The sequence below is a fragment of the Curcuma longa genome, chromosome 15 (assembly GCF_044706935.1).
Source record: "Curcuma longa cultivar G26 ecotype Majalengka, Jawa Barat chromosome 15, ITB_CL_G26_1.1, whole genome shotgun sequence".
NCBI classification, from domain to species: Eukaryota; Viridiplantae; Streptophyta; class Magnoliopsida; order Zingiberales; family Zingiberaceae; genus Curcuma; species Curcuma longa.
In genome coordinates, this window is record NC_133875.1 from 9,592,365 (window position 1) to 9,599,861 (window position 7,497).

The following is a 7,497-nucleotide window of genomic DNA, read 5'->3' on the forward strand; positions in this document are numbered from 1 at the left end:
GATCTTATTCTCGATGGTTCTAACATGTTTAATTTCAGGCCGGGCTTAGTAGAGAGTCCAACAACTCAAATAAGTTGTCGTAAATCTAATTTAATAAAATATGGTAAAGAATCCAATTTCATCAAATCGAAATTCTTTAATTAGATTAGGAAACAAATTTTCACATCTAATCACATATTTTATTTTTAAAAAATATAATCTTTAATTAAGAAAATCTAATTAATTAGGAAATAAATTTCCTAATCCAAATTTCCTAACAAATAAATATCAATATTTTCTTTTTAGGAAATAAATTATTAATTAAGAAAATCTAATTAATCAGGAAATAAATTTCCTAATATGAAATTTCCTAACAAATTAGAAAATTTCTATAATTAGAAATTCTGAATTAAATAATAAATTTCTCTATTTTAGGAAATAAAATTTTAATTAAGAAAATCTAATTAATTAGGAAATAAATTTCCTAATATGAAATTTCCTAATCAATTAGAAAATTTCTATAATTAGAAATTCAAAATTAAAATCTCAAAATTTCCTAAATTAAATCCACGACTAACTACTACGCGTAAACAATTTTACGCGTAGGCCTTGCACAACCTGGCTCTGATACCACTGTTGGGATCGTCCCGGTGCAATGCGCGTGTTAACACGTTTCGGAAACGTGCGCAGCGGAAATAAAGCAATAATTAAAACTAATTATTATCATACACACGCATGCATAGCAGGAAATAACAACATACAAGGCATGGCAGGAAATTAAAATTTTTCTGAATAACAATTATTCTACTTGCATAAATAAAATTTACAGAATAAAATTATTCTAAACGTGTACCTCGCGATGACGATGTTGAGCCGTGTTGAATCAATCGAGCGATCCTCGTCCGAGTCTCGCCTCTACTGGTGATCCACGCCAAGCTCCCGTCTGGACGGCTTCTGAAGCCACGAATCGCGTCATCGTCTTCGGTACTAGCCGATGATCGATAACGATCGAATCAAGAGAAGCCTTATTCCGGAAACCACGCAACAACATGTGTCGCGATCGTTCCGGGGCTTTCTAACTATCATCGAGAATCGTATTCCCGATGTAGTGTTCGGTGGTCAATCATTGACCGCCGAATTAGGACAAATCGATCGGATCCTTTCCGATGATGATGGAACGTTCACCGAAAACTTCGCAAGTCTCCGCGAACAAGATTCGTTACATGGCCGAACAAAATAAGATTTCTCCTCCGGCAACCAAGCTCCCGGTGGCAAGCAACTGAGCTTTCTTCTCAAGCAACCGAAGAGAAGAAACTGCTTCTAATGGCAACAAGAAGAAGATCTTGTTGTTCCTTACTGTGATCTTTCCTCACGGCAACAACTTCTCCTTGCTGTGATCCTCCCTCATGGCAACAATTTCTCTTCCAAGCTTTTCACGATCAAGCCTTTTCTCTTCCAACCTTTTCTGTTTCAAGCTTTACACGATCAAGCCTTTTCTCTTCCAAGCTTTTCTCTTTCAAGTTTTTCACGATCAAGCTTTTCTCTATCAAGCTTTTCACGATCAAGCTTTTTCTCTTCCAAGCTTTTCACTTTCAAGCTTTTCACGATCAAGCTTTTTCTCTTCCAAGGAAGAGAAAGATAAACAGAGCGTCTCTGGTTTTGCCGAGCAGAGAAGGTGGGAAAGCTTCATGGCGGCTTCCTCTAGAGTTCTTGGTTGCGCGAGCGGAGGGCAGAGAGCTGGTGTTGCGTCCGCACAAGGAGGAAGACCGGTGCCTTCAAGAACCACCGTCTTCCGTGGTCGGGAAGGAGCCGAACAGGTTTCGGCGCCGCGCTGAAGGAGAAAAGAAGAAGTCACACACATCTTCTTTCGTTGAGAAGCTGCAGTTATATGGGTTAGGGTGAACCGGACCAAACGGCTAGGTTGGACCAAAACCAAAGAAAACCCTAAACATGGTTTATACTGTAGCGAACCAAATCAGACCGGGTTCAAAACTAACTCACTTGGTTCACCAATCAAACGAACTCCGATTTGACCCAAATTAGTTTTGTTTGTTTCGTCTTCGCAAGACGAATCTCCTCATCTCTTCCATTTTGCCAAAACCTATTCCATCATGAACGAAACCAAGTTGGTTCAATTCGGTTTAAAATTGAATCATTTGGTTCAATAACCAAACGATCTCTGATCTCAACGAAATCAGTTTCATTCATTTCGTCTTCGCAAGACGAGTTCCATCATTTTGTCCATTATCTGGTTCAATTAGATTATATTTCTCTCATTCTGAGAATCTGATTCTCAAACTCGTTTTAAATCCTTCGGAGAACTTGTAGTGCGTGTGACCCAATAGGTTCCCAGTTATGTTGGTCGTCCGTAATTAACCATTAATTACGGAACGATCATGAGTGACACCTAGTAGTATATCATGATCCCCAATTGACCGAAAAAATCAACGATTGATTCCAGAACGTCTTCTAAACCCTTCAGCAGCTACATTGAATCGTGTCTTGTTCCTTTCACCGTCTTATACCCGCTTGGTTCAGGACATGGTCTATGTGTCGGTCCCCACTAGGCTGACTACGTCACACCTAGCCCAAGCTGCTTTCTTGTCCTGTGGATTCAAGTTACTTGTACACGTATCCAAGAGTATCGTACTCTCAACATGTAATGTTTTGGCCAAAGACTTTTAGTAACAATCCTGACAAGCGGCCGCAAGGTATACGTCTTCTTTTTCAAAGGAGCGGTGAATCCTCTGTGGGCTATTCAAACACCTTCGGACACTTCGACTTATACCCAATCATCTCGGGTCCACACCTCCTCGAAGATGCTTACTTAAGATGTTAAAGTATAAGTCTCCATGACCAAGATAACTTGAATACCGCAAGTCAAAGGAAACTCGCACTTAAGCTGCATTGAGATCTTCATTGACATATGAATAGAACCATATGAAGTCTCATGGCAGGTCACTCCAATGAACTGGTTACCTTTAACCAGCATCCACGTTTAACTCTCAACATCTAATGTTGACAGCAGTGAGATCAGCTGCTTGGCTAAGCAAGGAGTTTAAAACGTGATAGTCTCGACAGGATCGATGACGTCCGTGCTCATCAATTCTCGACTAGGGATAATTCCAATACATTCATAATTACACGTGTAGAGATGCTCACTAGTTGTGATCCAATCACAAATTCTCTCACGCTATGAATCGTATTGCGGACATTCAGTATTTGAGTTTAAGATCCAATCAAACACATATGGAATGTACACTCAAATAGTGAATTGCTATTTATCCAATAAATAGTATAACCGTAAGGCGATTGCCTTAGGACACCTCTCAAATCTAACAGCATGTCATGAGGACATCCCAATCGAAAATATTCCCATACTCTAGTACATGTCATGGGAACATTCCTATACACTAGTACACGATGTGGGAACATTCTCGACTGAGAATATTACCACAATATGTCAGATGACCCCTCCAAAGGTCCTCTTAGACAATCTATAATAGGCACAACCGATAGAGTGGTGATTGCCAATAACCAACGCTAGACATTGTTAGGTGGCTAACAGGGCCTTCGCTAACGTTGTTGCCTTTGCTAATCGATAAAGCCCCGTGGGACAGGACGACATGAAGTTAAGTCGGCAACTCACATGGATGCTTGGAAGGCTGGAGGTATAAAGGGGTAGGTAGGCATAGAAAATAGGTACGCTCTCTACATGCACGCACATTTCCATTTACTTCCATTCCTCTATTTGGTTGGAGGATGACTTGAGCATTAGAGGCTGGTATCCTCCCTATCTTACCTTTAATCATGTGCAGGTGTTTCCATGGGTATTATAGTAGGTAAGATAGGGAGGATACTAGCTCTATCGATTAGGACCCATAAGGAGTGTTGGAAATTCTATACGATAAAATTAAAATTTTCGCAACGGAAATTAGGATTCCTTGAGCGATTCATATGAAAAATCCGTACAAGTTTAGATCTATGAAATCTAAATCCTATCTAATATAGTATATACATTTGTTGCGTGCCCTTCGCTTATCTCGCTTATCCAAGATATGTCGGATCTCTTGCACATTTAAGTGTACATGCCTCTATGCGTATCCACACTAACACTCTTTCACCTTTTAGAGAAACTTGGTTGTGCTAGCAACCTACTTCTGAATCTCGGCCAAGCAAGAAGAGGAAGGCAAGAAGAAGAGAACAACCCTTGTGAATTTATGGAAGAGGTATTCTTTTATACTCATGATCTCCAAGTAGACTCACTCAAGTAAATGAGCTCAATATCTCATATTGACTCATTTGAGCATGATCATGCATTTCGTGGTCCTACTCTATCAAGAGGATCACATCCCTCCATATAATTTATTACATACCCAGTGATCGCCTTTATAGTCTACCCTATTACGGGTTACGTTTGACGATACCAAAGTGCATAACTCCTTATGTAGGAAACTGTAGTGACTTCAAGTCTAAGAACTATTCATACCAATAGTCACATAAAAAAGTTTATAACACTCATATAATGATTCATGAAACTTTCTTATGGCAGGTCAATTCAGTATACATTCTCTAATATATATTCATATGTTAACTTGATATCTCCTATTCATGACTTGTGAGATCAAGTAATCAAGTTGACCCACATGCTAGTCTCGAGCATTAACATCGTCCCTGAATATTAATGATTAACTAGAAATGATTAAGAGTAGTATTCTCTACATCATCTCACTATCTATTCAAACAATCGATATGATGTAGATTAATCCTAGTTAATACAAATATAAAGTAAATATAATAATAAAAAATCTTACCTTTATTAATAATAGAATATGATACAAAAAGTCCCTAGTCAATCATCACATAATTGGCTCTAGGGCTACTACTAACAAAGAGAGCAATAACAACAACATCATTTTGGTGTCATATGTGGGAACGGAGTGAGTTATGACGTAAAGAAAGGTGAGCACTAGGAGAATGCCAATGGATCAAGTGGAGGCCTCGAAGGGCCAAAGATTGAGAGCAGACTAGAGTGATCTTGGAGATGACGACAGACTCATCTCATTGGGAAAACTCACACAATTTATTACGCTACTATGGATGAAGTGGTGTGATGGTATCGGGCATCTCCAACGACTAAAGTGGAAGTTGAGGTGCTGGTGTCAAGTGCACCAATCCAAGACCCAACTGTCCGGAGTTCTTGATGTTGGGTTGCAAGGGTGCAAACATAGTCCCACATCTAAAACACATGGAAAAGATCATGGGTTTAAAAGGATGAAAGATATCTCCATTGGCATGAGGCCTTTTGGGGAGAGCCCAAGAACAAAACCATGAGGGCTTAGGCCTAAAGTGGACAATATCATGCCATTGTGAAGATGCGGACATCCTTGGGGACCCTACAATTGGTATCAGAGCGAGACCGCTCTTCACCGGACTAACCGCCGGATGAGCCATGATCCAGATCTAACCATGTGGGTTGAACCTTAAAACAAAGGAAGTGGGGCTCCCGTGTTTGAATCAAGAAGGACCAGACACCGGGCAAGAAGTCCTAGTAGGTTGAGTAGACCGAGGGGCATGAAGTCCTGGTTGCGGCTGGACAGGAAGTCCTAGTAGGTCGAGTAGACCGAGGGGCATGAAGTCCTAGTTGCGGCTGGGCAGGAAGTCCTAGTAGGTCAGGGTGGACTGAGGGGCAAGAAGTCCTGGTTGCGGCTGGGCAGGAAGTCCTAGTAGGTCAGGGTGGACTGAGGGGCAAGAAGTCCTGGTTGGAGTCCTAGTAGGTCAGGGTGGACCGAGGGGCAGAAAGTCCTGGTGGGTCGAGGATTCGGACATCAAACGGAGGCTTTCCGTTTGAGGGGGGGTCTGTGGTCCTTTGTTTGAGGGGGGATTGTTGGGTTGCAAGGGTGCAAACATAGTCCCACATCTAAAACACATGGAAAAGATCATGAGTTTAAAAGGATGAAAGATATCTCCATTGGCATGAGGCCTTTTGGGAAAAGCCCAAGAACAAAACCATGAGGACTTAGGCCTAAAGTGGACAATATCATGTCATTGTGGAGATGCGGACATCCTTGGGGACCCTACATTTGAGAGACAGATGTTGGGTTGCAAGGGTGCAAACATAGTCCCACATCTAAAACACATAGGAAAGATCATGGGTTTAAAAGGATGGAAAGTATCTCCATTGGCATGATGTCTTTTTGGGAGAGACCAAGAGCAAAGCCATGAGGGCTTAGGCCCAAAGTGAACAATATCATGTCATTGTGGAGATACAGACATCTTTGGGGACCCTACAATTGGTATCAGAGCGAGACCACTCTTCACCAAGACTAACCACCGGATGAGCCATGATCCAGATCTAACCATGTGGGGACCCTCGGGAAAAACAAAGGAAGTAGGGGAGACTCGGACCATGAGGGACATGACAGCCGGACCATGAGAGTCATGGCAGCCGGACCATGAGGACATGGCAACCGGACCATGAGGACATGGTAGCCGGACCATGAGAAATGACAGTCGGACCATGAGAAATGGTAGGGAGCTTCCAGTGATCCTTTGTTTGAGGGGAGGATTGTTGGGTTGCAAGGGTGCAAACATAATCCCACATCTAAAACACATGGGAAAGATCATGAGTTTAAAAGAATGGAAAGTATCTCCATTGGCATGAGGCCTTTTGGGGAGAGCCCAAGAGCAAAACCATGAGGGCTTAGTCCCAAAGTGGACAATATCATGCCATTGTGGAGATACAGACATCTTTAGGGACCCTACAATAGAGGCATGTTCTCATGCCAAGAGCAACCCAAGAAGTCCAGTTAAACCACTGTTAGGAAGTATACTGAAAAGACTAGGTCTTTTGTATATAAATATTTATGAAATAAAAAATCATGTTTTGGTCAAATGATTGCAATAGTATATTTTGCAATAAAGTCCTCTTAATTTACATTGTAGATAACTTGGTGTCTGTGAGACACAAAAGACCATGATTATCGGTCCCTTGTGAATTATAAACTAAGGCTCACAACCAAGGTGACTTTGGACAAACCATCGGGAACGGTTGTAGTGTAATTCGGTGACTATCTGTCTTGACTGTAGAATTACACTAGTGCACTTTGTGTGTATTGAGTAGGACCATTGAGGTTGTTCGATTTACACTGACTTGCAAATTGAACTAGACCTCTGTTACTATAATTATGCACTCTTAATCCCGATGTAATAAATGGGCACCTATACTTAGTAATTATTGCTTTGATTTACCAAAGGGTGAGATCTTTCCGTCAGATCAAATATTCTCGGTAAGTTGGGTGATGTTACTATCTATACGGTGTGCCATTAATTATAGAAAGAATCCGTGTCCCAGTAGGGCTGATGATGTCCCCTTGGAGAGCTCATAAGGATTATCAAGTCAAATCTTGCAAGTGGACTTGGTCCGGCTGACAATAAGGTTGAGTGGTACTATTCAAGGTCTTAAATGTTGATTATTGAGTTGTCAGTGAACTCAGATAATTGACGGACATACGATAT